This window comes from Podarcis gaigeae (genome assembly GCF_964106915.1).
Source record: "Podarcis gaigeae genome assembly, chromosome: 2".
NCBI lineage: Eukaryota > Metazoa > Chordata > Lepidosauria > Squamata > Lacertidae > Podarcis > Podarcis gaigeae.
This window is the reverse complement of record NC_139679.1, coordinates 53699473-53725723: the sequence shown is the minus strand read 5'-3', so window position 1 is coordinate 53725723 and position 26251 is coordinate 53699473. Positions and strand designations below refer to the sequence as shown.

Genomic DNA, 26251 nt, shown 5'->3' with positions numbered 1-26251 from the left:
GGAGGCCCTAATGAATAGTAACCTGAAATTGAGGGATTTTCGTTATTGAAGGAAATTAACCTTGTTTAAAGGAAATGAGCATTCAGAGACTGAGTGGAAAGCTATAATTTAAATGATATCTGAAGCCAGTTTCTTTATTCAATGTGTCATTAAAACAGTGGGGGAAGTTTCACAGAACAGCCTCAGGGAACACTCAGAACCAATACCATGCCTTCCCGTGCAAGGCTCTAATATATTAATAAATTATGCTAATAAGAAACAAAGGAGCAGAGGAGACAAAGTCAAAGCATAGGACCCCTTTCAGCCTCAATTTGTAGCCAACCATGTGTAGGCTCCTGGGAGCCAAGTAACTACAGTCTTGTCTCCTTTAAAAGAAATAGCATCCCCACTTTCTTTTTGTTTCCAAAAAGGTAACAACATCACCACAGAAAGAGAGAGAGGAAGAGAAAGAGTAGGGGGCTTTCTATAGTCAATATGTAGACAGGGCAGGGGAAATCAAATGGGACAATGTTTTCCAAGCTTTGCCGTTGAGCAACTCTCCAGCATATATTGAACAACAATGTAAGAATCATGAGCAGTACACTTTCACACCGTTCCCATTAGCCCCAGCTAGCATGATCATTGGGATTATAGGATCTTGTGTCCAACAATGTAGGAGGGGCAACATTTTGGCTACCCATGGTCTAAACCAGCACAACAGAAAATCTACTTTCATAGATATATTTTGCAATGCTTGCATTATTCCCCCCGCCACATTTTTTTCTACAAACGACCTATTGATTTCTTCAGCATGGGTTATTCAGGTGTACACTGGACATCTTTAAAAATCTAGATGCTCACAATGGACATTTAGGAACAGGGATTCTACCATGTTGATTTGTTTTCCTTTTACCAAACAAATGGAGTAAGAGGAAAACTATAAACAGCTCAGGAGCTTTTGTATGAAAAATAGGAAATGAAATAAAATATGTACCCCATTAGAACCCAGTTGTATGATACAGTGCAGGTATTTTGGGGTTCTTAGAGTTCTTAGAGACGGTGGTTGGCATCCATGGTCACTGCTGTGGACACAAGTCCTGGCTGCCTGTCTCCAGGCACTGCGGTCGTCTGCAAGGGATTCCCACATGTCACTTCTGCAGACATCTTTGTGACACAGAGTTGGCCTTCCAATGAGCCTGGTGCCTGCAGCCAGCTCCCTGTAGAGCATGTTGTGAGATTATTATGAGAAGGAATTTCCGGGGTTCTTTTTTTGACCCCTACCTTGGAAAAGAGGACAATCTTTGCCATGATTTTGTTGCAGTTGCCTCCACCACGCCACCAAATGATGCTAGGTTTGGATCATGGCAGACCATGCAAAATGGTGCTTGCTGGTGCACTTGCTGCTGTTTGCAACAGTGGCCGGGGGGAGGGGAGACTTTGGAGAGAGGAGAAGGAAGATATCACGAGGCTGGTGGGAAGTGCCACTGCCAATAAACTGTAAGATAAATTTTCCTGCCCTGCCACAGAGGATATTGAGAGAGATGGTGTCCCCATCTCCCATTTCCTATCACCATTCCTCTGCATCCAATCAGTCCATGACAACCCATGAAGGCAAGGAAGATGCCTTCAAGGACACCTATCAACCAGGCAAACATGTTCGCAGGCACAGATCAGGGCTGGTGAGGATCATAGTTTAAGGAGCATCATTAGGCTCACATAGAGAGTCTCAGAGGTCAACATCCAGCCCACAAGACTGAGATTCCCTGGCTATGCAAAAATGACAAAGTAGATGCCAGGTGAGCATCTCTTCAGAGGACGTTCTTCAGACTAGCTGCCACAACAACAAAAAAGTCCTTGTCATGGTTATCACTCTCCTGCCTTCCAGTGTAAAGGAGTAAGTAGTTCCTACAGTTCATACCCTGTTCTGTAGCTCTCACAACTCCCTTTGAAAATGAGGTTCTCCAACAAAGACACGAGAAGGCTAAATGACAACTCCTTAAGGCCTGTTCCCTAGGCCCCACATCTTTAAGCATGTGTCTATTTCTCCCGAATATGTGAATGCCTAGAAGGAATCACTAAGCATTCCTTTCTGTAGAAAAAGAAAACTGAAGAGGTGGGGCAGGGAATCATGATATGTTGTTTTGCAAAGATTTAAGACAGCAAAACAGGAGCAGTGGTCCATCTAGTCACTCAATATGAAGCGGTATCACCGTCATTTTTCACAGGAGGGCTCAGATACTGTCGATGGGGAGGGGGCAGTGAGGGAAAGTCAGGCTGGACAGCTTCAGATCAGTAAAGAGGTGGGGAAAATTTCATCTCCTCCAGGAAATAAGTTCAAGTGTGAAAAGTCCAATCCAATAGCTTGGAAATCTTGCACAGCAGGACTTAATGGAAATAGACGTCTAGGTAGCCTAGTGCAGCAGCCCAAATTCTCTTATTAGAAAATCTCGAAGGCGCAAGAAAGCCCACTCCGCATAGGTTTAATATCTCTAATAAGTGGCCACCTTTTAGCCCCAGGAAAGGGATAGGTATTCATCTTCTTAAATTACTTTTAAAACCAATTTTTCTTCCTCCCCCCTCCCTTCCCCATCCCCCCTTTTTAAGCAAAAGGGGAGGGGGAAGGGTGGTGAAAGAAAACAGAGGCAACCCAGATGCCTTTCAGTGCTTTGATCAGTTTCTATGCAGACAGCCAGGCTGCCTCCTAGCACCTCTTTAACTACAGCTTGCCAGTAAGAAAATGAGCTGTTTTAACTCTGCAATTATAGTGCCTGCTGAATGCCTGTCATCACAGCAATAGGAACCTGATCTGAACTGTATATCCACTGGAGAGAGAATTACAGCAACCAGGGCAGAAAGTTAAATACCCCCTATGGCTGTGAGACTCACATAAACGAAAGAACCCACAGCCCCCCCACCCCATCCCCCAATCCTCTCCCACCCTTCCCTACGCATCAGAGCAGCAGATATATAAAGCACAGGAAGATGATGATGGGGGCCCTTTTGAGCTAGCCAGGGGAATAAACACTCTGGAGATGTCCCCCTTTTGAGGGAGGGTTTCTCAGGCACATCTATTTCAAGTCCAAGAGCATTGCTGGGGTGTCAGTGAAAAAGGTGTTTTTAACTGTGCAATCCCATGCACGTCTGTTCAGAAGTAAGCTCCACTTAGTTCAATGGGACTTGCTCCCAGGTGAGTGGATAGAATTGCAGTCTAAAAAGAAAAGAAGAAACCCCGAAGAGGTTTACGTTGGTGTGCTTTGTAGGGAGGAAGGCAATTAAGACAATGCTCTTGCTTCTCAGTAGGAGCTCCTGAGGCTGATTTGAGGAGCTTTCATGTCGCCACACATGGAAGTGCTGGTGGTAGCATCCCCTCCCTTCTCCTCAGATGCTTTATTTTGAGACCCACCTTTTAAAGAGATTTCTTCCTCTCTGAAATGTGAAGGCCCCCCCTCCCCGCTTTGACTATTATCTACATGTGGGGAACTGGGCCAAATGAAATATTGCCCTACCCCATTTAGAGACGGGAAAAGCAACCAGTAGGGAGGATTCGCAGTCCCTGTAGAACATTAGAGAAAGCCCCAGAATAATTAACCTTTCTGGTGCCTGTAAATTCGAAAGGGTTCCAACTTGGAAAGTTTTTTTCTTCTTGAGCTCCCTTAGGATTTGACTTAAAATAAATAAATAAATAAATAAAACCCTCCTCGAAAAAATTGCCCTGAATGATATCAGCTCCCTGCATAGTCCAGCACTCATTATCTCCTTCCCCAGTTCCTGAGTAGATTTTCTTTTTTCAGCAGCCATAACAACAAACACCTGAGTCCAGCTGGCTGAGAAATCGAGGCTAGGGAAGGAGAATTTGCTTGATTCTTGAGTCACTGGGGGGAAACCATGGCTTAGTGGTAGATCACCTGCTTTGCAGACAGAAGGTCCCAAGTTCAACTCTTGGCATCTCTAGTTAAAGCTGGGAAAGAAAGACTCCAGCCAGTGTAGATTATACAGTGCTAGATAGATCCAAGGTCTGACTTGGTATAAGGCATGTGGCTGTGTTCATTTACATACTTTCCAGTTGCCCTGTGGACTGCCAGGTAGGGGTTAAAGGGTGAGGGATCTGATAAGAAGATGCTGGTGTACCACAGTGGTTAAGAGCACGAGCTGTGAGGCAGGAAGTTCCTCATTCAAACATTGCTACCAATCTCAGCTTTAAATAGAAAAGTGTTGTACTAAGTATATGGAAACTATACCTGACTCCTCTGTTCTCCAACCAGATTTGTGAAGTGGATCTTGATCACAAAGTTAGATACAGTGCTTTGTATGCTACAAGACCACAGGCCAGTTCAAAGCACAAACCCACAAAGGCACACAAACTCAGGACATCCTAAATAAATAATAAAACCACCTTTTCTGTAGCAGTTAGCTGATGAGCTGCAATTTTAAATGTTTATGTGGTTTTTATTGCAGATCTATCTATCTATAAATATATATCTGTTGTAAACTGCTTTTATATTTTCTTATGAAATTGTGGCATACATCTATTTTTCTTAAAATAACATAAATGTTGCTGCTGGTGTTGGGATCATGTTAGAAGGAAAGAGAGATTAATCAACATTTAAACATTAATTCTGCAATGCCAGTTTGCTATTTTAGCCCTAGGGTGGAAACATATTTCACATACTTACAATCTGTATATATGCACCATTGAATGTTAAATTGTGAATGTTAACATATTCAAAACAAACAATCTCTCCCAGTTTACCATATATACTATATTAATTTTCAGGTTTCTTCTTCAAAGCCCTTTCCTTAGACAGAAGCCTCTCTAGTGCTTCTTTCCTCCCACACCTCTCCACAAGATTACCTGTTTCTATGAGAAATGGGGAATTGTAAAAAGTCTCCTGCCCAAGTGATTTTCATAGTCACATCTGACATTAGTCATCTATCTTGCAGCCCCCAGTCCACTGAAGTATGCTGCACTGAAGTAGGGATTTCTCTCTATGTAAGACACACTTGCAATCACAATGCCCCAACCAAATGATGAGCCATCTCATCCTTAGTCCACCCCATCCCTGAAAATGACAGATTGATCCATGAATGGACACACACCCATGGGTTATTTTGCAGGTCGGGATTTATTTAACATACCTCAGGTTGGCAGTTGTTGCCATATCAACAGTGTTCACCTTGGATTAGAACTTGATCCATAAATTTTGATGCAGAAGATAACCTCCTTTTGCACCTGAAAAATATGTAACTTCCAAGCACAGCACTAGGATAATTCTTAACTCAGTGCATAGGCTTTATGCTATAACTGGAGGGATTGCCTCAGATGGGCATCTAAAGCAAAGATTTCTATAATGTGAGATATATAAACAAACTTACAAGTGTTTGATTCTACTAAATATGGGAATTGTTAGTAATTATGGCACTCATTTCGTTTAACTCATTGGAATGTCCTCCATATTTGCCTGAGAAACAGACTTTGAGGTTGCTTCCAGATAACCTGTTTATTGAGCTATCATCCTGATTTGTTTGCATAATGTCTGCAGGGAAGTTAGATGATGTTACTTCAAGCAATTGTTTCCCCACACTTTCCAGTGCATCTTTCTGTCACTCATATCACTACAAAAGGTCCCATTCTGGGAGGGGAAGAGGGCTTGTTGCTCAAGAGCACCATAATATCTTGAATTTGGCTACCCGCCTTTTCCAGTATGTGACTGAAACCCGCTTGAAACAGTGACAGTCTGGTAGCACCCTTGAAAGATCCAAATTGTTTCAAGAAAGACCTTTGAAAGATTACCTGTTTGTGCCTGTTTGTTGGTGTTTGTGATGGGGATGGGTTGGGCATTGGGGAGGGGGAAGGAAAGTCAGACATTACTTTCTGGCTTGCATTTTAATCTGAGTTGAATAACTTGGGGGCTTGTAAAACTCTCCTTTGAGGTGAGCTTTGTAAATCCTCGAAGCTCATATTCAATCCTGAGCTTGGCATGTTTGCTCGCCTCCCCCAAATTGCCAAAGAGGGGATCACTTTCCTCACAGAGAGAGAAAAATGGCCAAAAGCACTCCTCTCCAACATAGATGCACATACCTGTTTTGGGTTAGCCCGAACATTTTACAAGGCTTAGAACAGAACCTAATCATGTTTACTCAGAGGTAAGACTCTAGTGAATTAAAGGGGTTAATAAAGAAAACCATATTGAAATGTTGCTTTGACATTTTAGGGTGGAGGCTTGGGAACACAACACTTTACAAGGTACATGAGTAATTGGCCTGATGTTCTTTAGTACTGAGCATGCATCAGTTCCTTTGATCTGAGTGGAAACCACAAATATAGATGTGAAAATGTGTGGGCAGGGAGAAAGTGAACTATAATTTGACAGTAAATGAAACAGAGTTGCTCGTCCAAGTTTTAAAACTCCCAAAGAACATTAGATTCTCAATAACATGGGAACATAAATATGCAGGCAATTAAGAAATAACTTTGTGTAATAGTTAACTGATCTTTGAGTTTAAATTTTTACATAGCATTCATTTTATGTGTGTATGTGTGTGTGTGTTTTGTAAACCACTTTGATTTCTTTTCTAATTAGCAATATACAGATGTAATTATAAATGAAACAAACTTTGAACCCATGACATTCAATGTACATTATGTTCCTGCGTTGCAAAGCCAGCACAATACTGGTGCAACTTGGAGACACCCAAGGGTAAGTTTCATGGTTTGTGATGTCAGGGAACATAAGAGATGGAAACAGATACTGTAATGAGTTTATGGTTATCATTCTCTTCCCAAAGCCAGGGAAAGTTACTTACCACCTACTCAATAACCACCTTGCCTTGAGATTACAGATTTTACTCCATCATCACACTGCTTTGTTTCAGGGTTGCCCAAGACATCTTAATTACTTCTTCCCATCTATATGTTCACAACACATCTGTGCTGTATACAGCTGTGAGCCATGCCATCTAGGAATGGCACAAATGTTGCTGAACTACAACTCCCATCACCCCTGCCCATTAACCATGTGTGCTATGGCTGATGGGAGTTGTAGTTCAACATCTGGCAGGCCAAAGGTTCCTCGCACCTGCTTTATGAGAATCTCATCTGACTTCTCAAGACTGCTTCACACTTGCAATTATAATTAACACACCGCTTCATTTCTTATCACCTGTTTACTTGCAGTCCACAGCTGAATGTGGGAACACACTCCACAGAAAAGAACTGGAATGTGCTGTGATGTTTTATATGAGCAGGGAAGTCATAATTTCATGTTGCAATTGATTTCAAACATGAAATGCTGCAACCATCATTTGATTATCATGCTTCTGTGAAGTCGTTCCTGCTAAGCAAGATCATACTGTCGGCAAGAACAAACAGTGCTGACTGGTAATAAGTGTTTGCTTAGCCAAAAAGAGTTGGTTGGAAAAAGTGTTGAAGCACTATCCTTTTAGTTTAGAAAGAGAACAGCTTCACAAATGTTCACAAAACAAACTCTCTCAGGTGTGAGTTTGATCAGGGCCTGAAACTATAACTACCTTGGATTGCATGATGCATTTATGTTGCATATAAATAGAATAGAATAGAATAGAATAGAATAGAATAGAATAGAATAGAATAGAATAGAATAGTTAATGGTCAATTATTTTATTTGTTTCTTTCCCAGCTTTGTATCCCAGAACCAGGACTCAAGGCAGCTCGCATAAGTGGAAACAAACATGGATGTAACACAGAAAGCTAAAAACATATACAGTGTCATAGTTTAAAACAATATAAAAACAAATCTATAAAATCTAGCAAACAATTTTTTATAAAAAGAGCACACCACTATTAAAAGCTGCCCCCCCAAAAAAGTTCCCAAAAGCCCACTGAAATAAAACGGTCTTCTCCTACCTGTGGAAGAACAAGAAGGGAGCCAGTCTAGCCTCTGTAGGGAGGGAGTTCCCCTTGAGACTTCTGGGGAAGGGGGTTAATAAATTCATAACAAAAATAAACAAGAGGCAGTATGTAAAATGCCTAAACAAGCTAAAAACCAGATTAAAACACATGTTGACAGGTAGAATGTTGGCAGTTGTTTTAAGCTGATTTTAGCTTATTGTTGATTTTAATTATTTTAATGTTTTAAAAAGTTGTTTTAAACTGTTTTTACTGATAATTTTCTTGTTTCATCCTTTTTGTAAACCACCGAAGTATGGTTTATTTCTTGTGAAATAAATAAAGATGCCAACTTGCAAGGCTGCAAACTCACTTTGGCTCTGGCCCCGCTGATTTATGGATCTCTCTTTGCTTGCTATTTTTCCAGTTCCACATTCCATGACAACTGAATATGTATTGTTTTGTGGTTTATTTCCCTACTGGATTATTTTATTTTACTTCTACAGCCCTCAGTCTTCTCTCCTCCTGGTTCCACCAAGCATGGTAATATACCTCTCTCCTGTTGGTTCCCCACTTTGGTTCCAGTCCTGTCACACTCAGTCCCTGACTTCATTATTAGAGGGAGGAAGACTGCCTTAATCCTTTTCTCTATGTTTCCAAATGGATATTGCTGACAATTCCCCCCCCCCCCATACATGCCCTGAATCCAGCTTTTGAGATCATCAAAAGAAATTGGAAGGTTTTCGTTCTTATTCTGAATGCTTCACATGCTCTTATTGTATACACAGAGCTCCCTAAGTATCACCATTTCTTCCCCTGCTGAGATACTAATATCTGAAGCAATGAAACCTGATCCGAAATGTTTGAATTTGAAATGATGACAGACAGTGCCAGGGCAGACATAACAGTCGACATCTATGAAGTTCTTTGCTGCAGACTGAGACGCCCTCTACTGAGGAAAGTGGTTTTTTTAAAAAAAACAGCCCAAAAGGAAATTATGAATTTTGTAGTGTTTCTTGATTCAGGGTTTTTCTTCTCATGCAGTTTTGGAATTTTAATACTGTATTATTATCCAGGCTCATACAGTATCTATAGACCACCCTGTATATTTGAAGGGCAGTATAAACATCATATAACATCATATAATACCATGGAAAGCTCTCTCTCTCTCTCTCTCTCTCTCTCTCTCTCTCTCTCTCTCTCTCTCCACAGAAAGATCTGAATAATGTGGAACCAGGGATTACCTTATCTTGTATAACTTTATCTACCTGATCACTTTGATCCATGGGAGAGAAGCTTTTATTAATTGTCTTCTCTCAAGGATTGGCTTATGTCCACTAAGAACAGGGCCATTAGTGGAGATGTGTTTGAAATGCATTTCCAATTAACATCAGGTACATACAATACTGGGGTGTGGGTGGCTATGTGGGTTAAACCACAGAGCCTAGGACTTGCCGATCAGAAGGTTGGCAGTTCGAATCCCCGCGACGGGGTGAGCTGCTGTTGCTCGGTCCCTGCTCCTGCAAACATAGCAGTTCAAAAGCACGCCAAAGTGCAAGTAGATAAATAGGTACTGCTCCGGTGGGAAGGTAAACGGCATTTCCGTGTGCTGCTCTGGTTCTCCAGAAGCGGCTTAGTCATGCTGGCCACATGACCCGGAAGCTGTACGCCGGCTCCCTCGGCCAATAAAGTGAGATGAGCGCCACAACCCCAGAGTCGGTCACGACTGGACCTAATGCTCAGGGGTCCCTTTACCTTTACTTACAATACTGGCTTTTAGATCCGTGCTTAAAAACTTATCTATCACTCAAGCTTTTCCTATGAGGTAATTAAAAATATTGATGCATTAAGCATTTTGTACTTGTTATGAACATACTGTATTTTTCGCCCTATAGGATGCAGTTTTCCCCCTCCAAAAATGAAGGGGAAATGTGTGTGCGTCCTATGGGGTGAATGCAGGCTTTCACTGAAGCCTGGAGAGAGAAAGGCGTCGGTGCGCACCTACCCCTCTCACTCTCCAGGCTTCAGGAAGCTATCCGCAAGCCTCGTGCGCCCGGCGGGAGGTCCCGCCGGGCGCGCAAGGCTTGGGGCGGCAGCCTGTTCTGGGGGCTGGGGTCGGGGGAAGCTCAGGCTTCCCCCGCGCCAGCCCCCACGCCTGTGGGGGGGGAAATAATTTTTTTTCCTTTATTCCCCCCCCCAAAAAACTAGGTGTGTCCTATGGGGCGGTGCGTCCTATGGGGCGAAAAATACGGTAGCTAGTCAAGCTATTCTAACAAGGAATCATAGAACTGTATTGTTCTATGACCGGAGGGTCACCTAGTGCAACCTTCTGCAATGCAGGAATCTCAACTAAAGCATCCATGACAGAGGGCCACTCTGAAAGAAGAGTGGCAGATGAAAATGGTGGACTTTGCAGAATTGGCAAAGCTGACGGGAAAAATCCGAAACCAGCGAGATCATGTATTCCAAAAGTACTAGAGTAAATTTGTACAATATTTGAAAGAGCATTGTAAGCATTTAACAACACTAGCAGGGTTACCCGAAGACTTGTAATGAGAATTTTTTTACCTTTCTATATTTATTTAAATTTTGAGGTATTTTGTAATATTAGAATTGGAAAATATATATAATGCTGTGATATAACGGTTACTTTTGAAAGCCAAGAGATGGGAGGGAAGGAAGTTGATATGCTGTAAAGAGCCAAAAGAAGTCATGTGGATAATAACAATGTGATTATATATTTTTAAATGGAAAATTTATTTTGAAAACCATTTTTAAAAAAGACAGAGGAACACTCAACCTCTGCTTATAAACCTCCAGTGAAGGAGAGTCCATAACCTCCCAAGGGAACTGCTGCTATTGTCAGAAAGTCCATTCTGACGTTCCTGTAACCAGCTCCGGTCACCAATCTGGCTGTAGCATCTTGGACCTGCTGAAGTTTCTGAACACTTTCCAAAGACAGAACAGGTAACAGTAATCCAAGCAGGATGCAACTGAGGCATGTATTAATGTGGCCAGGTCAGGCATCTCCAGGAATGGGCACAGCTGATGCACTGGGCATCTAGGCTGAAACCTGGGCATCTAGGGTGAGGGCTGAATCCAGGAGTACACCAAAGCTGCAATCCTGAGGTTTCAGGTTCCCATAGCTTTTGTTTGGGAAGTATCACTTAGCCCTCCAGTGATCTGGAAGTTATACACTTAAGCTGTATTCCCCCATTATTCGCTGCTGGCATGCAGAATGCTCTTTGTAAACCGCAGAAAGGTTCTGCCCAGCCTGTTTGGAATCGCTACTGTATGACATTGTTCAAGCCTGAAAATTCAAATGGTGACATATCTCACATGACCCCAAAAGATTAACGAGGAAAGTGTGTTCCTCTCTTCTACTCCCTAACATCAGTTGTTTGACTATTTATGATATTTGGCTTGTGGGTTTCTTTGGAAGAATTAGAGCTCCAAAAAAAAGAGGTCTACTTGAAAACAGATGTTTTGTACTTCCATTTTCACTACATGGCTCTTTGATGAATAATGGATTATAAGATAGGAAATGCCATATCTTTTTAACATTCTTCAAGTAGCGCCACATAGTTCATGAGGTACAAGAAATTCTCCCAAACCTGGATGCATTTTCTGCAATTGCTGTGCTTGTGAAATGATGGACACTTTCATATTTTGGTCTTTGATGTTGAAACTGATCACCTATAAAAGGAGTAAAAGTGGGAAGATTTCCAGTCTTCTGTTTATAGTCATGAATGACTTGGCAAATCCATAGTATACCAAACGTTTGAGCATCTTCCCTTTCGCTAACTGAAAATGGAGTTCAGTAGATAATAGAAGAATTTGCAGTTGAGAAGCTAGATTTCAGGACACAATATATGAATTGCTTTTGGCTTTCTTTCTTGCTGACATTCAGGTACATGAAAATTTGTCCCTGGGAATTTTTAAAAAGGATTTTAGCTATAAGTTATTTTACGTAGATGTAGAAGAACTTACTTTAGCGTTCACTTTATCCAAAATCGATGTTTCCTTCTTCCTGTCTGGCCCCAAAGATTTGTGATATAAACAGCAAGAAGATTTTGATTAACCTGCAAGGGTCATTTGTTCATCCACCTTACCTTAGCATTTGAAATTTGATTCAGTTCATATTTAAGGGCAAGCCTACCTAATTCACACTTTCTGATGCAAAATGTGAACTAAAATGCACCCATCCTTTGAAATTCGCATATTTCTGAATTTTGTAATTCTCCAGCCAAGTAATGTGCATAAAACTGGATATATAAAGTGTGCATAAATATTAGTGAGGGGCATGCAAAAATGCAGAAATGTATACTGGTGAAATTACATATAAAAATGTGTATATTGGGAGAAGTTCACACTCAATACTGATGAATTTTATGAGGACTTTTTTTAAAAAAAAACCTCTCTACATGTTGATGTGAAAATGCATTATTTTCAATATGTGTGTGTCACCCTCTTCTCAACCCCTCTCCTTCTAGCTGATCACCACTGCAGACCTATTGCCTTCTTTCACAAGTGTACCCAAACAGATGTGTTATGATGCTTCTCTTGGTGTCCATCCCTCCGTAAATTTCTCTGTCAGAAAGGTCTAACATTATACTAAGACTGGAAGAGCAGGGTGGGGGGAGGAAGGAATGTGGTGTATATCAGAGACAAAATGCTGAGAACTGAGCCCTGTGTAAAACAGCTGGCTCCCTTGGCCACTAAAGTCCACCTTGAAACTTTGCCTTGATGGCTGCTTCAGCAGCCTAATATCTAGGATCCCATGCCCATATGATGATAGCTGCCATTGCATCCTCTCACCTGTTGCCTCCTTATAAACCTATTAACATCCTTACAATCCCCAGGAATGTCAAGCAGATGCTAGCATTCCATGCTGCTGATCAAAAGGTTGCCTAGCAACTGCCTGCCTCTCAACTCAGAAGCAGAAATTCAGCTGTGCTTGGACCAAGCACCCAGGGAACTGTGGGTCCTTTCCCTCTAACACCTCAGTGAAGTAGACTCTGGTCACTGATGTCGCAATCAGTTTATTAACCTTTGAGGCACTACGAAACTCTTTGTTATGCAGATGAGGCTACAGCAGGAGATTTATCAGCTATGGCAAGACACCTATGGCAAGATACTACAGCAGGATGATTGCAAATGAAACCTGCTGAGGAGTCAGAGAGGGGGAAAGGAAACTTAAACCAGGTCTTGGATTGATCCAGAGCAAAAGGCAATGGTGGCCATGAATAAATTCAGGGCTGAAAAATGCTGCTCTGGCAATCTCAGCAGAGATGCGGAACCTGTGGCCCTCCAGATGTGGTTAGCATTCCAAGGCCACATCTTCACTACATGTTTAAAGCATCATCATGCTACTTTAAACCCAGAGTTTAACAGTCAAGCTATCTTTCCAGGGAACTCTGTAGCTCTGTGAGGGGAATGAGGGTCTCCTAAAAACTCTCAGCACCTTTAATGAACTATCATTCCCATGCATGATGATGTTTTATATAGTGCAGATGGGGCTTAACTCCCATCATCCTTGATAATGGGCTCTGCTATCTAGGGCTGATGAAAGTCCAACATCTGAAGAGCCACAGGTAATCTATTCCTGCCTTACAGGACTATTGCAAGATAATTAATATGACTATTTTATGCACGTAAGGAATTATTGGCATGATTTAAACAGATTTTAAATATATAGTTTTCATTCTATCAATGTTCCATTGCTTTTTAGTTATTGCTTTTTCTATGTTTTTAGCGATTCTTGTTTTTATCTGTAAGCCGCCTACCAGGGGAAAAGGTGGGGTATGATATAAATAAATGGCTCAATAGATACTAAATATTAGTGACAGTAGCTCTATCTTAGCTGGTGTCAGCTCTGAAGTAATTTTAGATAGTAGATATAGATAGATGATAGATGATAGATAGATGATAGATGATTGATGATGATGATAGATAGATGATAGATGATTGAGGATGATGATAGATAGATGATAGATGATAGATTAGATAGATAGATAGATAGATAGATAGATAGATAGATAGATAGATAGATGATAGATGATAGATAGATAGATAGATAGATAGATAGATAGATAGATAGATGATAGATAGATAGATAGATAGATAGATAGATAGATATAGATAGATAGATGATAGATAGATAGATGATAGATAGATAGATAGATAGATAGATAGATAGATAGATAGAGATAGATAGATAGATAGATAGATAGATAGATAGATAGATAGATGATAGATAGATATAGATAGATGATAGACAGATAGATAGATAGATAGATAGATAGATAGATAGATAGATAGATAGAATCACCTGCCTCCCCAGCTTTTCTTTGGACTGTTCCATTGTGTGAAAGCAACAATGAGTGAATGAGCAGGAGGGGTGAGGGATGGGGGCCACGTGAGATACCTACACAAGCAGATGGAGCTGTCAGTTCCAAATAGCATTTGCAGTGGTCAGTGCTACATGTCTAGAAATTAAATTCTGGCCTGTCCTTGAATCCTAACAGGTACCTATTTGGTGCGCTAATAATTTCCATCCTTGGCAGGGACTCAGCTGTCTGGGAGAGGGGCCAAAGTCATATGCTACAGAACTTATTAGAAGTTGCTGGTCCAATCTGAACGAGGTGCCCGTCCAATCTCTTGTTTGGCACTTGCAAAGTGGGTGGCTGCAAGACCGCAGCTTGGGTGGAATCAATGACATACTTGTAACGACGTCAAATTTGGTGACATTTCATTTTGTCCTGTGGTCAGTTCTGATCAATCTTTTTAAAAACATTAAGAAACAGATCATTATGTGAGCTGGATGTGGGTGGAGGTAATTAAATGTATAATCTCATCCTTCTTCCCAAAGACACTTGAGCTGGCAAACACATCAGTAGTAAATTGATACAATTTAAAATAATATAAAAAACATACTAAAACCATCTAAAAACAACCACATATCCTCGCAGTTAATGATTAGCACGTGAAGCTGTCTTATACTGAATCAGACCATTGGTTTATCTAATCTAGCTCTTGGCTGCTCAAGGGCAGCCAGCATGGTGCTCTCCAGATGCTGTGGACTACAAGATATTAGTTAGGGGTCTCTGCTACTCCTCCTACCAGAGATCCTTGTAACTGGAGAAGCCACAGATTGAAGATGGGTTTCCCTGCATCTAAATCATACGCTGTACAATTGTCCTACATTGTAGCGACAGTAAGATGATTTCCCTTACGTGGAGATATGAGAGTGCAGCCAGAGGCCTTTTCTCCCTGTGCATGTCCTTGAGTTGCGATCTTTTGTTGCCACAAATGAGCTGGTGCAGGACCTGAACAATATATCCTGATGGGAAATGATGGCATTTACTGGTGCAATCGTTCACAGGTCTGCGCGCAGATGTATGAACCACACACCCATGTTGGCACTGGTGTGCTGAGACCAGGGGAGCATTTCACACGGCTCCCATCAAGCAGAGAGACAGCCCTGGGAGGTAAAAACATGACAGTGGCCTGCACAAGTACATTGTTGTGAGTAAGCTCTGTCTTGTTGAAATGCCGTCAAGGCCAACAGCATGGCTCCCAAACTGTCACTGCAGGCAAAATTAGGAATTCCAATGAAATCCAGCCTTTTGAGTGAAGCTAGGCTTCCAGGGACACAGGTGGCGCTGTGGGTTAAAGCCTCAGCGCCTAGGACTTGCTGATCGAAAGGTCGGCGGTTCGAATCCCTGCGGCGGGGTGCGCTCCCGCTGCTCGGTCCCAGCGCCTGCCAACCTAGCAGTTCGAAAGCACTTCCGGGTGCAAGTAGATAAATAGGGACCGCTTACCAGCGGGAAGGTAAACGGCGTTTCCGTGTGCGGCTCTGGCTCGCCAGATGCAGCTTTGTCACACTGGCCACGTGACCCGGAAGTGTCTCCGGACAGCGCTGGCCCCTGGCCTCTTAAGTGAGATGGGCGCACAACCCCAGAGTCTGTCAAGACTGGCCCGTACGGGCAGGGGTACCTTTACCTTTACCTAGGCTTCCAGGGCTCAGGAGCAAGAGTGAATGCTGAAATGTAGATAAAATCAGTGGAGGCATCTTTTCATTTTTCTCTGACAGGATTTGTTTACCTATTACACAACTTGTTGGAGGCTATGGTTGGTTTGTCCAATTTGATAGGGGGACACTTAGTTGGTGAGATCATCATAATAAGAGAGGGCAACCAGCAACCAGCCTCAATGTGGTTCTTTGTACTTTGGTCAGATTAGACAAAACAATTTGGGCCCATTTGAGCTGTTGGTTGTTGACTGATGCAACATTGGTCCTGTATGCAAAGATACAATTATTATACAGAATTTCCTTGTTCAGTGATACACATTCATTAACTATGAACCAATATAAAGGCTGCATTGCCCCTGGAGCAGAAAACTCAAACCAAAGCTACATCACCGCTACAAAGGGCCACGCCTTCATGAGAGAGAAGTAGATTGCAAAACCATTAGTATGAAGGAAGGGGGCATATTATTCCTTTTTGAGTCAGTACCACTTTTGAGGTCACCTGCCCCCCTCTTTTACATGGGGCAGGTATGTTTTTTTAGTACAATTCCCTCTCAGTGATGCAATGTCGTCAAGACCCGCCCACCCCAGGGGGACTTGCTGTGCTGTATTCAGGAGCCCTCGCCACTCCTAGCTTTGAGTGGCTGGATGACCTTTTTTGGAGCTCCTTACAAGGTGGGGGCAGGGAGTGGGCAGAATGCTACCAGACAGAGTCAGTTCTACAGCCCTCAGACACCTTAAAAAGAGTTCTGCAGGACTGTGGATTCTGAGGTGAACCATGAACTGATCATGGTCCCGATCTGCTCAGACTCACTCAAGTGAGTCCACTTCAGAATCCTCCAATCCTTACCTACTCCTCTTCAGTTAAATTCAGACAGCTTTCATGAAGAAAAACATGGGATGATTATGACAGATCAGGCGACTCATTTTAACTCCACCAGAGGACGCTGTTGTTAAATTTATGTGGGGATCGTCAGGAAGCCCATGCAATGGGAAGAGCATTCTATTATCTCCCTCAGAAGAAGAAAAAACAAACCCTGCATTGTAATCCCCAGAGTTCATCCTTTTCTCTGACATCCTGTGCCTAAAAGAAAAGATATCCTATCTGCGAAATGAGCAAGCGCCTCTCTGTTTTATCACAAAGAAGAAGCAGATGCCAAGTATTTGGGGGTCACCCTCATTGAATGTGCACCAGTATTGTTGGTCCTTTGAAAACCCAGAGGAGAAAAAGCATTATATCCCAAAAAAAGAAAAAGAAAAGAAAAGCTCTTTCATCAGGGAAGGGGAGAATATAAAATATGCAAATGTAATTTCAATAAAGATTGAACTGTGCCTTTGGGGAAAAGATATGCCTACCATGTTAAAATAATTACATTGGCAGATTCTGATTCACCTTTTCACTGATATCTAGTGCTTTTCAGGACTTAGCCTTGGGACAGAATTTTCAGAGCTAGGAAAGATTCAGATGTGAAATACGTGATATTTAAAAAGAAAAAAAGGGGTGATGTGGGAAGGGGCCGTAGCACTGTAGAAGGCCATGTGCTCTGTAATGAGGAAGTCCCAGATCTAATTCCTGATGTTGCCAATTCAAAGGATCCCAGGGATCAGGGCTTAGAAATATCTCTGCCTGAGACTCAGGGAATCAGCTACCAGGGTACACAATACCGACTCTCAGCATTTAACCTTCTATATGCAGCTGCCGGCTTGCCAATGCTCAACACTGATCAAAATCCATCTAGCCTACCCATAGCCGAAGAATCCATTGAATTCAAAGAGGGCTGTCTCATATATATAAAACACCTAACACAGCGATTTTCTGACCCTGGCCCTATTAGTCTCCAAGTGAGACTACTGGGGTGTTTGTGTCCTTAGACACCTCCCCGGTCCTGTCTACTGTGAATTGTGGTGATAGCCCAGCCTACCCCAATGTTTTCATGTTTATTTCTCTCCCCCTGACCATTAGCCATTGCTGGACTTTCTGAGAGACATAGGCTGTGCACATAGAGGACAATCGAAATTGCCAGATATTTTGGCTCAGATCATGCTAACCACATATGAGCATCTTGCTTTATTTGTCACCAGCAGACATTGGAGGAGGGCAACCAAGTGGGGTGGGGCAAGGGATGGAAGATCACAGGGAAAGTGAACTGGTCATCCTGACTGTAGATCCACAGGTGGCTATTTTCATGAAATCCTTTCAATTTGGCATACACGATGAGCTTTCAAACTGAATACCATGTGTTCCCATTATGAGGCTGCTATTTATAAGATATTCCACAAGGGGGCAATGGAGACATATTTGATATTTAGCTCTCTTTCTCTGATTCCTATTCTCTTTTCGAAAGATGTTTTCCTGCTCCTCAAGGATATAAATTTTAGTTCTAGGAGGGAAAGAGGGAGGTGGAGGAGGGAGAATCCAACAGTCTTTCAGTGCTAACAACGTGATTCTTGTCCTGAAAGGAATTAATTATGCCTTTCTATCCCTTCGGTAGCCCCACTGAGCAGGGCTTACTTGCCGAGTAGGCAAGGAAGCCCTTCCTTCTCATGATTTCTCTGGAGGATGCACACAACAGTAGCATGTCCTCCCATCGTGACAAAGTAGAATTATTCCACCTCTCATTTCTGTGCTTCTTCGCCTTAGGTGCACGTCCTCTTAGTACTGTATTGCAGAACTGGGAATTCAGGAAGCATTTGCATAGGCTACACTTTCAATCTCTCAAAGACCTTTGCACAGGCATAGCTCAGCACTGCACAGTGGCAATTTTGGCCTGCCTCTTGCTTTATTAATGGTTGATCTCGAATTATTTGGGAGCTCATATTCAATGGAATGGGTTTTAGAAGTCTCTTAACAGTTTTGCATTTTAGGTGCAACCCTCCCTGGCGGAAGCTTGTGTGACAAGCTCAGGTGGGCGGGGGGGGGGGAGGTACTGACATCAGATGTAAAGTCTTAAATGCACACACATCCAAATATAGCCAACTTCTTTATAATAAATTTTCATTAATTTTCAATACAATTTTATCCAAATTTTAACTAATTTTGACAAAGTACAAATTTTGGTCTTCCTTCAGCTTCTCCGGTAATCATCCATTTTAACCCTTACATTACACATTCCTTTATTTGCATTGCCATTTGTCTTCCCTCCCTTTTCTAGTTTCATTCGACAATACCTCTTAAAGTTTTACAGTGCTTCTTGGAACCCCACTAGCATTGTTTGCACCTCACATATATTTTTCAGATAATCTACAAATTTTCCCCAATCCTCGATGAACCTTTGGTTTCGGACATATCTTATTTTCCCAGTCAATTTGTCCAACTTCTTGGCTAAACTTGGCAACTTACCATTTTGCCTCAAGTGCCAAGAAGATGTCAGGGTTTTAACTTTTCTCTGCTTTACAGAAAACCCCAAGTAATTACAAATCTGTGCCTACAACTGCGTAGCAAACAGGCTGGCTCAAATCTCTCGCCACACATGCCAGTTTCCATAGAGTCATTCACTAACAGGGATTCAGATGAAAGGTGGGATCATCACAAACAACTGCCTGACCTTCCATCTGAACTGTTCATAGTCCTGTGGCCATGTAATAACCTCATGGACATCTATGTGCAATAGTTTCCCCCATTCCCAGTTCAGCACTGCAGCACTGGAGACAAAAGAAGGATCTTTGGATCCTTTCTCTGTTCCCAGTTGTTTGCTGCAGGACCCAAGCAGTCCATTTCAGATGACAAGTGAACATGTGGAAGAGAGATTGAGATCCCAGCTCCCAGCTCTCTTCAATGCCTTCACTGACTGCCTTAAAAGGGCGAGCCTCTTCCAGTTCTATGAATTCTTCTGCTATGGGTGGGCTAGATAGATTTTGATCAGCGTTGAGCATTTGTAAGCCAGAAGCTGCATGGAGAAGGTTGAATGCTGAGAGACAGTATTGTGTACTCTGGCAGCTGATTCCCTGGCGTCTCAGGCAGAGATCTTTCTAAACCCCGATCCCTGGGATCCTTTTAATTGGCAACATCAGGAATTAGATCTGGGACTTCCTACAGAGCACATACCATTCACCCAGGATACAACAGAAAGATACCCATGTACAAATTGCAGCCCATTGTTCCTTTTGTGTATTTTTAATGTTTTGATGATTGTTTAGGGCTACATTTTTATGTTGTAGTCATGTGTTTTTTCACGTTGTAATTATGTATTCTTTTCAAGTTGTAAGCTGTCTTGAGCATGGTTTGAACTGTGGAAAAGTGACATAAAAAGAAGAAAAAAGTATGTATGTATGTATGTATGTATGTATGTGACACTGTATGTTCAGCCTAGAGACAGAGGGAAAGACTACAGTTTCTAATAGGGAAAATGCCTCCAAAGACATTCATTTTGAAGCCTTGCAAGTGCTGGTATTTTTCTTTCTGAGAGCTGATAAGGCTGTAAGTATGTGACTGTATTTCCTAGCGATTGATTAGTTTGTTGCCTGTTTGAACCTGCTTCCCCGTGTCCTATAAATCATTGCTTCATCATCAACTGCACTTTTTTTTTTTTGCTCAGGGTGCTTAACTGCTGGGCGATTTACGAGGTTTGCCAATGGTTCCGGACAAAGAATATTTAATGAAAGAAAAGAAAGAGAAAATCCTCAGGAGATTGCACTTCTCTGTGAACCATGAACCCTTGAAGCAAACTCATTCTAGGTTATGTGTAAGTGAGTGTATAAATAATATAGAGTTACATACACCTAGCTGGACAGGAGGTCATAATTCCTGAGAGGCTCTATAGCCTTCCTAGAGCGCATGAGCTAAGGTCTCTATAGGTAGACGGTTTTTCTACAGCACAGAGCTCCTCAGATCCCTGAGATGCCAAGTGTTGCTGTCTGTACAGCAAGCAATTACAGATAGCACACAAAAGAGTCAAAGAAAACCAGGCATTAGCTCTCGACAAACATGCTACCAGCTTCCCCCACATCTTCCACTCGTCACCTCTCTCTCTTGTTCAAGGTGCTAGGGATTTCCAGAGAGACACAGTTCAACCCACACATATACAGAGCAGCTAATCTGGCGTGGCACAAGAGGAGAACATCTGGAGGCACTCCTTGATTAGCCAGCACAATTCATTGACTAATGGCTTGATCACACAATCCAGTTGCTTACATGCTATTGTGGAGTCAAGGGGCAAGTTATGTCAACCTAACAGGCAGGCTGGCCATTAAAGATTGTCAAAGGAGAAGAAAGGAATCACCTTCTTTTTTAAGTGGTTTGCATAAGCTCCGCATCGGCTCATTTAAATGTATAGGTGCAAATCAAGAAATAATAAATGAACATCAATGGAAATTAAACCACATCTCACCGTAGAGGGGAAGACTATGACCAGGTGAACTTTGCATCTGCTCCGTCTACTGTCCAGGAGCAAAATTTTGATGACCAATCCCAGGCTTTCCCTTCAGATGGTTGTTTATCTGTAACCCAGCCTTGGACTCGACAGGGCATGAGACTCTTAATCTCAGGATCACATTGGGCAAAAAGATTCCTGCATTGCAGGGGGTTGGACTAGACAACCCTCGTGTTCCCTTCCAACTCTACAATTCTACAAACCCTTCAAATGGAGCACTGTGCTCTGATAGCCTTTCAAATAGAGGACACCTTCAAATAAGAGGGCAGTCCTGTGCAATGTGCGGGACATATTGCCACCCTATCAACACAACAAGCTCCAAAAGGGCATAAGAAAAGCTCTGCTGGGTCAGGCCAATAGTGAACAAATATGGAAAACAGCAACATGCTGCATAGCGTAGCAGGTGGCAGGGCTGTATTGCTGACTTGGCTTCCCAACGCAGTGCCTTGCAGCTGCTTACTACAATACAGAGAGGGAGTGTTCGGAGCAATGAGGAGGTTGGCCTAGTGTGGGTGCAGTAGCGTGACTTGGCAGGTTGGTGCTGGGGGTCAGGTCATCAACAAGCCCCATCCTTGATGCTCCACTGGCTGCTACTGGCTACACAGTACAATGGTACCTCGGGTTAAGAACTTAATTTGTTCCAGAGGTCTGTTCTTAACCTGAAACTGTTCTTAACCTAAAGTACCACTTTAGCCAATGGGGTCTCTCACTGCTGCTGCTGCTGCTGCTGCTGCTGCTGCTGCGCCACCGCCATACAATTTCTCTTCTCACCCTGAAGCAAAGTTCTTAACCCAAGGTACTATTTCTGGGTTAGCGGAGTCTGTAACCTGAAGCGTCTGTAACCTGAAGCATCTGTAACCCGAGGTACCACTGTAAGTGGAATGTGTATTTGGCCCAGAACACTTGCTTAGCATGCAGGAAAATCTCATAACAATTAAAAGGCTCTCAGGGAGTAGGAGTAAAAACAAAAAAACAAAATTCCTTCCAGTAGCACCTTAAAGACCAACTAAGTCAGTTCTTGGTATGAGCTTTCGTGTGCATGCACACTTCTTCAGATGCTGTGTATCTGAAGAAGTGTGCATGCACACGAAAGCTCATACCAAGAACTGACTTAGTTGGTCTTTAAGGTGCTACTGGAAGGAATTTTTTTTTGTTTTGACTATGGCAGACCAACACGGCTACCTATCTGTAACAGGGAGTAGGAGTGTCAAATAAAGTCTGATACAGGAGTGCTGCTGCCTATCAGGCCTAAGTGGACGACGTCAGAGTTCCTATTAGTTTGACTCAATATCAGGCACCTCTTCAAAGCTCAATCAAGCTCAGTTTTCCATTGTACACTGCCCAACCCCCTAGCTGGTCAGATTTGAGGTTGAGGATTCAAATGAACCACAGTCACGTTGCTGATGAGTCAAACGACCATCCATTCCCCATCCTCTCTGTGGCCCACTGATCAGGCCAATCTGATCTGGGCTGCCTTGAGGACCACCTGCCTGAGATTTGTCCTCAAAACAATTTGAGGGCAAGGCTAAAGGAGAGATGGGGGGGGGAGGCAACCACCCATGTCCATGAAGACTCAGCAGCTGGGTAGGCCCTGTTTGCAGTTCTCCTAGCACACCGCCTGACAGTCTCGGATCACTCTGGGCCAGCAGCCCACCCTGATCTGGGGCTACTTCAACCTCACCCAACTCACAGCCATATTCCCCCAAGTCAGCTTAATGCAGTTCAGGCCTAGGGCCTCAGCCGAATCTGGTGCACAGCTCTAAAGATTACACTTCAAAGTTATAAACAGAGTTACCACAATTAACAGAGAAGAAGAGGGGAGAGGAAAAGGGAGGGAGCATAGGTGCCAATTCCCTGGAGCCCTGGGTGCCTGAGCACCCACAAAATTGCCCATGAAGGGGCCAGGCACCCACAAAATTCGGTGCCAGGGCCATGTATGCTGCATAGCACCCACAGCCCCAGGCACCGACAGCTGGCACTCCTAGGAGGGATAATGATTCGGGAGAAAGGTAGGGTGATATTTTTGTTGGAGTAAAGCTGCCCTTTAACCGGAGGATGTCAGAACATGTCTTGTAATCTGCTTCTTGCTCATGAGCAAGACTTTATGGGTGTATGAACTGAAAAATACTTCATTTTGCCTTTTCTGAAAAAGTTGTGGCCTCTACGTTCTTCTGTGTAACCAATTTCAGGCCCCTTTTCTGATATATGTCAGCTCAAGTAAGCCGATGCATATTTTCCAGCTGTATCATTTGGCTTTAGTGGGCAGGGGGCAGGGATTGTCTTCCTTTTCCATTTTCCCAGGACTGTTTTAAATGTCACATTGAAAGGGGACTGCCCGTCTGTACTTCAAACAACCAAAGGAGCTAAATATAAAAGATGCATCATGTGCTTTTTGCAGAGCGGTGCCAGATTTAAAAAACTACATGTTTTTCTGCCCTTTGTTCTGCAACACCAGAGATAGCTAAATATAACTATAGGGCATTGGATAATTTGGCCTGGCGATGGAGCACGATAGAGGGTTTTTATTATCTCAGGGCTTTGAAAGGCAAGTGTCACAAGCACACACACAATTTAAACAGCCACTGTGAGAGAAGGTGGGAAAGGATTTTTTGACATGCACTCATGGCAAAAAAAAAACCCCAAATCATTTATGCTGCACTTAGCAGTAACAGTGTTGGCTCATCCATTCTTCTCCCCGCCAGCACTGCTTTTTAAATCAATTAAATCTCTCTAATTCATTCCCAACAATGCAGGAGCATTATTAAGTGCCTTCACACAGAAACCGTATGAGAGGGGCATGGAGGAGAATGGTGGCATGGTTATTTTTTACAATATAGTCAATATAAACATTTTCAGGAAAACTGTTAAAAATAAATAATTTGCAGAGCCTATTTAGATCCTGGTCACCTCTAGAGTGGATACTGCAGCACATCCTACATTCTGCTTCCATATTCTCAGTATTCTACAAGAGGGATTCATGTGCATACAGGAAATTTAGGTTAAAATGGATTGAAGGCCTAGTGCAACAATTCCACTTTTGTTTTTAAAACTGGGATTTTTGCAGTTAGGAAAGTGATGGTGAATTGCATTGAAAATTGTGGAATGAACAAATGATTAATGGGAGCATGTATAAGCACCGCATAACCAAATTAGGATGTACCCTATGTTCTTTGTCATATAACCTCCCTGCAAACAAGTCAGAATGAATTTCACTAAATACCAATATAAGGCACAAGAGGACACTTGGGCAAAGTGGTAAAGATGCACCCAGGAGTATCCTTTCGGGAGAGAACAGGTAACATGCAAATTTCCAACTGGTGCCAACGTTTTGTAGCATTTTGTAGTGAAAACCTCACAATTTGTAGCACCCCACAGAGCAATAGGCACTCAAAACCAAGGGTCACGGGGTCACCCAAAAACCCAACGCTGTCCAATCCCTTCAATTTTAAATCATTTTGTAGCATTTTGTAACAAAAACCCCATGATTTGTAGCCCCCCACAAACAGAGCAATAGACACTCAAACCTGAGAATCACAAGGTCACCTCAAAACCCAACATTGTCCAATCCCCTCAAAACCAGTGTCAAAGTTTTGTAATCGTTTTGTAGTGCTTTTTGTGAAAACCCCGCATTTTGTAGCACCCCACATACGTTTGAAATGTTTAAAGCTGATAAAAAATACAGTTTTATTGATCAAAATTCACATTTCGAGAAGGAATTTTTAAAGAATTGTTTTTAGCAAATAAAAATTGTCTATTGCTCCATTTGTGGGATGCTACAAGTTGCGGGGGGGGGGGGGTTGCTGCAAAACTCTATAAAACGATTACTGTACAAAACTTCCACACCTGTTTCAAGGGGATCAGACAATGTTGGGTTTTTGTTTGCTAACTAGGAACCCGAGTTTGATGCATCAATTAATCTGTGGGGTGCTAGAAAATGTGGGGGTTTGCTACAAAGTGCTTTGAAACAATTACAAAACTTTGGCACCTGTTCTGAGGGGATCCCAGATTTTGGGGTTCTTAGTTAATGGAGCTAGTTTCCAGAACAGGGGAACCACCCACTCAAAGAGCCCCTATCTTCCCAGCATTCAAGCACAGTTTACCTGGCCTCATCCAGTCCACCACTGTATTCAGACACTGGTCCAGAGTTTTCACACCCTCCGTTGATTCAGGTGTTATGGAGAAGCAAAGCTAAGAATTATGGAAAGTGTGTCTCAAAAATAAATAAATAAAATTCCTTCAAGTAGCACCTTAAAGACCAACTAAGTTAGTTCTTGGTATGAGCTTTCGTGTGCATGCACACTTCTTCTGTAACTCAAAAATAAATGTTTGGAATGCACTGATTTAATAAACAGAAAGGGCAGGACAGAATCAAAAGCAACAATGGGGAGAATCTCTAGGGTTCTTCTCACAAAGTTCAAGCCTTTAACGTTTCCAGGGAAGCCAAGCAGAAAAACTGAAAATTTCTGTTTCTGTTACCATACATAAAAAACCACAATCCACATCCCAAGCCCTCTAAAATGAGATTTGTTGTTCAGAAGCTCAGAGCAAATATAGCATTATTCTTTCTGAGGCAGCATTAACAATGAACTTAAACTTTCAAGCACAGCCATTTCTTTTATTACACAGCATTTTTCAGAGCTCTCAGAGTATAATTCTGTCTTCATCCATCTGGCTTATAACAAAGCACCTCAGTGACGTGAAATAAATCAAATAGGTAGAAACAAGATAACTATTCCAACACTGTTGGTGAGATTCTGAGATTTCTTTCTGAACATGTCTACAAATTTAGCCATTAAAGGCCAATCCCTGGAGTTGTTTTCCAACCAGCTTTTGGAAAGTCTTTGCACGCATATCCAACAGATGTCCTGAAAATGAATGTGGCCTGGTTTAGGATTCTTAATGGAATGAAAGCTTATGTTTCTGAGTTGGAGAACTTAAAAAGAGCTCTGCTAGATCAAGCCAACGACCTGTCTATTATTTACTACAGTTATTCTTATTATTACAATT

At 42.4% G+C, this 26251-nt stretch overlaps 1 long non-coding RNA gene across 2 annotated transcripts in view; it reads left to right on the top strand.

Moving 5' to 3' along the window:
- The window catches only part of LOC310839640, a 55172-nt gene that overhangs the window by 15521 nt on the left and 13400 nt on the right, over positions 1–26251 (top strand). The window contains exon 3 of one of the 2 annotated variants that reach the window (XR_014561575.1): positions 15228–15468. The exons of the other annotated variant lie outside the window; for it this stretch is intronic. This is a non-coding gene — a long non-coding RNA (uncharacterized lncRNA). Of the gene's footprint in view, positions 1–15227; positions 15469–26251 lie in introns of those variants that run through there. 2 annotated transcript variants of the gene reach the window in all.